The following is a 7254-nucleotide window of genomic DNA, read 5'->3' on the forward strand; positions in this document are numbered from 1 at the left end:
GTTTCACACACACACAAAGACTGAACTCCAGGCCAATTGTTTTTATATCAAAAGATATAGTTTTTTTTATTTCTAGAACCAACAGGTATAAAACCAAAATATGCTGTTCTCAATATGAGCAGTCTCAGATGAGTACTTTGCAGAAAGGAAATACACTTTGTAAAGACATTAGGTACAGGGGTTGCAGTAGGCAACACAATTCTACACCCAATTTATCACTGAGCTTAATGGATTTCCTTATATAAACACAGCTGATTACTTTGTAGATTACTTTGGTGGTTCCAGGACTGACTCCTAGGTTCAGTCTTTGGGTCTAAGCTGAAAACAGTTTAGCAAAAACGTTTTAGGTATTGTAGTGATTTTTCAGGAATAAAAAGCTATTTTAAAAGTTCACACTTTTCAACAGGAATCTGGCAATGTTATCCAGTGGTAAAAAATTCAGGTTGCAGGTAAAGTACGATCTTGTTACTTTTTTAATCCAGTACTGGTCTCCTGGGGCCAGCACTGGGCTCTCAACTCAAAACAGGTAAGTAATTACGTTTCAGTGTTTCGTATGATTTTTAAAGAATATTTCTAGTTTTCAAAAGTAGACACTTAGAAGAAATTTCATAGAAAAGCAGACAATGGATTCCTATGGAGAAAATACACGGGGTGTTGCAGCAGAGCCTCTGCTGATGGGAGTCCCAGGCTTTAACAGAGTCCATGCAGGCAGGTCCTCTGGGTGTCCCAAGGTTGCTGTCCGCAGGAGTCGCCGGGATGAGGCAGGAGCCGCCGGGATGAGGCAGGAGCAGGATCCACGATCGACAGGCTGGTAGGGCTGAAGCCCAGTCAGTTGTTGTCATCCTGTTAGCAGCTGCATGGCGGGTCTTCTTTCTCTTTATCTTCTTTTCTTATAGGGTTCTAAGGAAGGAAGGTAGGTTCAGGGAGCCCCTAAATACTGATTTTAGGGGTGTTACAGGTAGGGCAGGGGCAGGGACCAATAGGTCCCTGTCCTGGGGTGGTTACACTCCCTAGCCTGCTCCTCTCCTGCGGGAGGGGGCAGGAGCCTAGCTGTGATTGGGCAGGGCTCCCCATCTTCAAGATGGCTGGAGCCCTGGGTCGTGCTTCACCTAGTCTTCCCCACCTGAGGGGCGGGGTTGGCACTGGCTGGCACCCCCCCTTCCTGATGTATTTTGTCCTGCCAGTCTTCCCACCAGAGTGGGGGTCTGAACTGGTGGGGGCCGGTTGCTGGGTACAGCAAATGGTCTGGAGAAGCTCACAGAGGTGGAATGCCTTTGAAGCTTCCCCCTGCCCATCCTGGGGGAGGAGGCCTAGCACCTCGCCCAGGATGTGCATTGTTGCAAGCCCAGGAGAGCGGGGATTCTCCACTCAGGGGTCCAGCAACATGTCTGCGGTGTGGCAGCTTCTGCAGCCCAGACGTGGATTGTGGTTAGGTTTAAGGGAGCATCTCTAAGATGCCCTTGGTGGTGCATTTCTCATTAAATTCCACACTGGCATCAGTATAGATTTAATGTGCTGAGAAGTTTGATACCAAACTTGTCAGTCTTCAGTGTAGCCATTATGGTGCTGTGGAGTTCGTAATGTCGACCTCCCAGCACCATATGCTCTTAATGGCATCACTGCACTTACAGTGCCCAGGAATTGCCCTGGGTACTGTAGGGGCACAGGGCTCATGCACCTAAGCCCTCACCACTAGCATAGGGCACCCAGCTAGAGGGGTGACTGATGTATGCCAGGGCAGTGGGTTTGTGGGCATGGCACACAGTGATGTGTGCCATGTCGACTCTTTGTTTAGTTCTGTACTTAGGCACTCCGCCTGCAAAGGCAGTGTGTGGGTGCCATGGTACAGGGCCCCTAAGGGTGGCACAATAAGTGCTGCAGCCCTTAAGGATCTCTTCTGGTCACCATGCCCTGTGTACCTAGGGTACCATTTACTAGGGGCTGACAGGTGGCCAGAGATGCCAATTGGGTTTCAGTTTCAACACAGTTTTAGGGTAGGAACACAGGCCCTGGGTACCTGGCTGGCAGGAGCCCAGGGCACACTCTGTCAAGCACATCAGCAGTCAGAAAAAAGTGGGGGCATACCGATGCAAGAAAGATGGCACTTTCTCACACAACCTCCACACAACATGGGCAGTTGCTGGCCGGTGTTCCACTTCAAAGTCCATTCCCTGAAGGGAGTTGGTTCATCTCAATAGTTTTGGATTTTCCCCTTTCATTTGCATTAGCCATCTGAGAGGTCTGTGGTCAGTTTGAACCAGGAAGTGAGTTCCAAACAAGTAGGGCCTCAACTTCTTCAGGGACCAAACCACAGCAAAGGCCTCTCTCAATGACACTGCAACGCTGCTCTGTGGAGTAGCCTCCTGCTTATAAAAGCAACAGGTTGGTCTTGGCCTCCCTCATTGATCTGGGAGAGGACTGCACCTATCCCCACCTCTGAGGCATCAGTGTGCACTATTAACTGCTTGGAGTAGTCTGGTGCCTTTAGAATGGGCGCTGAGCACATTGCTTTTTCAGGGGGTGAAAAGCCTTTTGGCAGCTAACAGTCCAGTTTACTTTCTTGGGCATTTTATTGGATGTGAGTTCTGTGAGAGGAGCTACAATGGACCCATATCCATTCACAATTGTCCTGTAGTATCCAGTCAAGCCAAGGAATGCCCTGACTTGGGTCTGGGTGGTTGGAGCTTCCCAGTCCATGATGCTCTGGATCTTGGACTGTAAGGGTTGGACCTGGCCTCCACCAACAAGGTGGCCCAAGTACACCACAGTGCCCTGCCCTATCTGGCATTTGGATGCCTTGATAGTCAGTCCTGCAGATTGCAGGGCTTCTAGAACCTTCCCAAGGTGGATCAGGTGATCTTGCCAGGTGGAGCTAAAGACAGCAATATCAAGATAAGCTACACTAAAGGACTCCAATCCAGTCAGGACTTTGTTCACCAACCTCTGGAAGGTGGCAGTGGCCTTCTTTAACCCAGAAGGCATTACAGTAAACTGATAGTGCTCATCAGGGGTGGAGAATGCTGTCTTTTCTTTGGCTCCTGGGACCATGCCAATATGCCAGTACCCTGCAGTTAAGTCAAAGGTGCTGAGGAATTTGGCTGCCCCTAGCTTGTCTATCAACTCAACTGCTCTTGGAATGGGGTGAGCATCTGTGTTGGTGACAGAGTTGAGCCCTCTATAGTCCACACAGAACCTCATCTCTCTCTTTCCACCCGGTTGATGAGGTTTGGGGACCAGAACCACTGGGTAGCCCAGGGGCTCAGAGGGTTCAACTACCCCTAGCTCCAGCATCTTGCGGACTTCAGCTTTGATGCTTTCCTTGACTTGGTCTGATTGTCAATAGATTTTGTTTTTGACAGGGTTACTATCACCAGTGTTCACATCATGGGTACACCAGGTGGTCAGACCAGGGGTCAAGGAAAAGATGCTAGCAAACTGTTGCAAGACTTGGTTGCAGTCAGTCTGCTGTTTGGGAGAGAGGGTGTCTGAAAAGACCACTCCATCCACTGGCCCAACTTTTGAGCTGGAAGAGAGGAGATCAGGGAGAGGTTCACTCTCTGCTTCCTGTTCCTCATCAGTCACCATCAGCAGGGTGAGGTCCTACCCTGTCAATGTAATGTTTCAGGCAGTTCACATGGATAATCGTTTTAGGTGTCCTATTGGTACCTAGGTCCACTAAGTAAGTGACCTCACTCTTTTTCTCCAGGATAGGGTAAGTGCCACTCTATCTGTCTTGGAGACCCATTGGTGACACTAGCTCCAAAACCCACACCTGTTGTCCAGGTTGAAACTCAAGCATGGCAGCTTTTTGCTCATACCAGTGCTTCTGCAGCTCCTGGCTGGCCTCAATATTCTTGGAAGCCTTGTCCATGTACTCAGCCATTCTGGACCTTAGGCCAAGCACGTAGTCCACAATGTTTTGCTTGGGCTTTTGGAGAGGCCTCTCCCAACCCTCTTTCACCAGACAAAGTGGTCCCCTTACAGGATGACGAAACAGAAGTTCAAAGGGTGAAAACCCCACTCCCTTCTGTGGCACTTCCCTATAAGCGAAAATCAGGCATGGCAACAGGACATCCCATCTCCTTGTGAGTTTTTCAGGGAGTCCCATGATCATACCTTTCAATGTCTTGTTGAACCTTTCCACAAGACCATGGGTTTGTGGGTGGTATGGGGTAGTAAACTTGTACTGCATCCCACACTCCTTCCACATGTGTTTCAATTAAGCAGACATGAAGTTGGTACCTCTGTCTGAAACCACCTCCTTAGGAAACCCTACCCTGGTGAAGACACCCAGAAGGCCTTGGCTACTGCAGGAGCTGTAGTACCCTAAGGGGAATTGCTTCAGGGTACCTAGTAGTTTTTCCCGCCTGAGGGGGGAGGGGAGGGGGGGTCAGGACTGGTGAGGGCCAGTTGCTGGGTACAGCAAATGGTCTGGAGAAGCTCACAGAGGCGGAATGCCTTTGAAGCTTCCCCCTGCCCATCCTGGGGGAGGAGGCCTAGCTCCTTGCTCAAGATGTGCATTGTTGCAGGCCCAAGAGAGCGGGGGCTCTCCACCCAGGGTTCAAGCAACATGTCTGCAGTGTGGGAGCCTCTGCAGCCACTCAGCCCAGACGTGGATTGTGGTTAGGTTTCAGGGGGCATCTCTAAGATGCCCTCTGTGATGCATTTCTCATTAAATCCCACACTGGCATCAGTGTGGATTTTATGTGCTGATAAGTTTGATACCAAACTTGTCAGTCTTCAGTGTAGCCATTATGGTTCTGTGGAGTTCGTAATGTCGACCTCCCAGCACCATATACTCTTAATGGCATCACTGCACTTACAGTGCCCAGGAATTGCCCTGGGTACTGTAGGGGCACAGGGCTCATGCACCTGTGCCCTCACCACTGGCATAGGGCACCCAGCTAGAGGGTTGACTGATGTATGCCAGGGCAGTGGGTTTGTGGGCATGGCACACAGAGATGTGTGCCTTGATGACTCTTTGATTAGTATTGTACTTAGGCACTCAGCCTGCAAAGACAGTGTGTGGGTGCCAGGTTATAGGGCCCCTTAGAGTGGCACAATAAGTGCTTCAGCCCTTAGGGGGTCTCCTCTGGTCACCATGCCCTGGGTACCTAGGGTACCATTTACTAGGGGCTGACAGGTGGCCAGAGATGCCAATTGGGTTTCAGTTTCAACACAGTTTTAGGGAAGAAACACAGGCCCTGGGTACCTGGTTGGTAGGAGCCCTGGGCACACTCTGTCAAGCACATCAGCAGTCAGAAAAAAGTGGGGGCATACCAATGCAAGAAAGATGGTACTTTCATCATCATCAAAATCTTTATTTCAGTCAAGTAACCATAAAAGAATACAATACAATATTAAAACATCATCCTATACTGGTACACCGAAAGAAAGTCTATTTAGAGCATACATACATACTTAAAACATTTGTGCAATAAGAGTTGACTGATAAAAAGGAACCAAATTTATGGAGAGATTAAAAATTCTTATAGTACAATATAAATCCATCAGTCGAGGTAATACATAGTTAAAAAAAAAAATTAAAAGCAATAAATATTTTTAAGAGATTTTTGGCAAGTAGCAAGAGCTAGCATTATAAAAGTAGAATTGATAGTGTTTATATCATAAAAAATCTGGAGCCATTATGCAGGGAACAATTGGTACTTCGATATGTAAAGATAACTATAGTACTAGTCCATTTTGTTTAGCATACTGTTAGTCGATACAAGTCCTAGGAGTACTGCTATATTTTTGGGCCATTTCTTTTCCTAACCATTGCCACGGCAAGAAGGAAACGGCTCAGACTAAATACTATAGTCTGTGAAGTATCCCCTTTAAATACTCTTTTCCCTTCTTTGATTTTCAGAAAACCTAAAAGAAGGCAAATGGGCTTAATCCACTTTCTCCTTGCTTGCAAGTATGCAGGGCATATAAATAAAACATGGGCCTCGTCCTCCTTAACGCCCATGTCACTTAGTTCACAGAAATCAGTTTCAGATTTTCACATAGGACCTATGTTACATGCCCACTTTGAAGAACTTGTTTTAAATAGTAGAATGCCATAGCAATACTTTAAGTATAATGACTTTGCCATTGAAGGTAAGATTTCGTCCATGAAGCATTCAAATTTACATTTGGTTCTAACATCAAAGAATTTAAGGGTCAGTTTCCCAATTTTTGAGTTTTGGAGGGGGTAACTGTGGATATATTCCCAGTACCGTACCTTCAATAACTTTTTTGAACGGTAAGGTGAGGGAATCAGGATCTGTCAAAAAACTATATCGGCCTAATTTTAAAAACCATTTCTCAATGTGCACTAACCAGGTCAATCTATTGATATTCTTTATCTGTAAGATTTCCTTTAGTGCCGCTCTATAGTCCACTAACTCGTCAGTGGACCGCAGATGAACACTGTAGAGCAGGGGGCGTAGGGAAGCGTAGTCGTCAGAGCGATGTATGTTTAGGTCCCAAAATAAAGGAATTCGAGGAGTACAACCTGGAACAGCTAAAAGTTGTCTGAAAAAGCTGTTTTCCTGCACTGAAAGAGTCTCTAACTACATGGCCCCACAGTTCTGCCCCATACAAGGTAGCCGATTGAGCTTTATACTTAAATAGCTCAATTGCTGGTGATACTGCCTTACAAAAACTGTTTTTATACTTCCTTATTATAGGGGCTTGGCTTTGTATTAACGTTAGACTCGATTTTTCTATTTGCGATTTCCAATTCCTTTTAGAATCGAGGCTAATGCCCAAGTATTTAAAGTTTTGGACCTGTTCAATGTTCTCGTTATTTACACTAAAAACTTTATTAAAACCCTTATGTGGACTGATCGACATAACCTTGGTTTTAGAAGAGTTAATTTCAAGGCTTTTGTCCGAGCAGTATGAACAAAATTTGTTCAACAGATTCTGTAATCCTTTAGGGGTCTGAGAGATTAAAATCGTGTCATCCGCAAATAGTAGTGCTGGAACGGCTTGACCAGACCACTTGGGAGAGTCCTGCTCGCAGCCCAATAGGGTGTCTGGGATGTCATTTACATAAAGAGAGAAGAGGGTTGGTGCCATAACACAGCCTTGCCTTACACCTCTCTTTATGTCTATTCTTTCCGTTAGCTCTCCGTTAGGTCCCCACCTCACTCTTGCATAATTCCCCTCATGCAGCCTGATTAGTTGTTGTAGTATGTCCCCTGGGACTCCCATGTCTCTTAGTGATTTCCATAGTTTCCTCCCCTCTGGACCAGATCAAAGGCG

The sequence above is a fragment of the Lissotriton vulgaris genome, chromosome 1_1 (assembly GCF_964263255.1).
Source record: "Lissotriton vulgaris chromosome 1_1, aLisVul1.2, whole genome shotgun sequence".
NCBI classification, from domain to species: Eukaryota; Metazoa; Chordata; class Amphibia; order Caudata; family Salamandridae; genus Lissotriton; species Lissotriton vulgaris.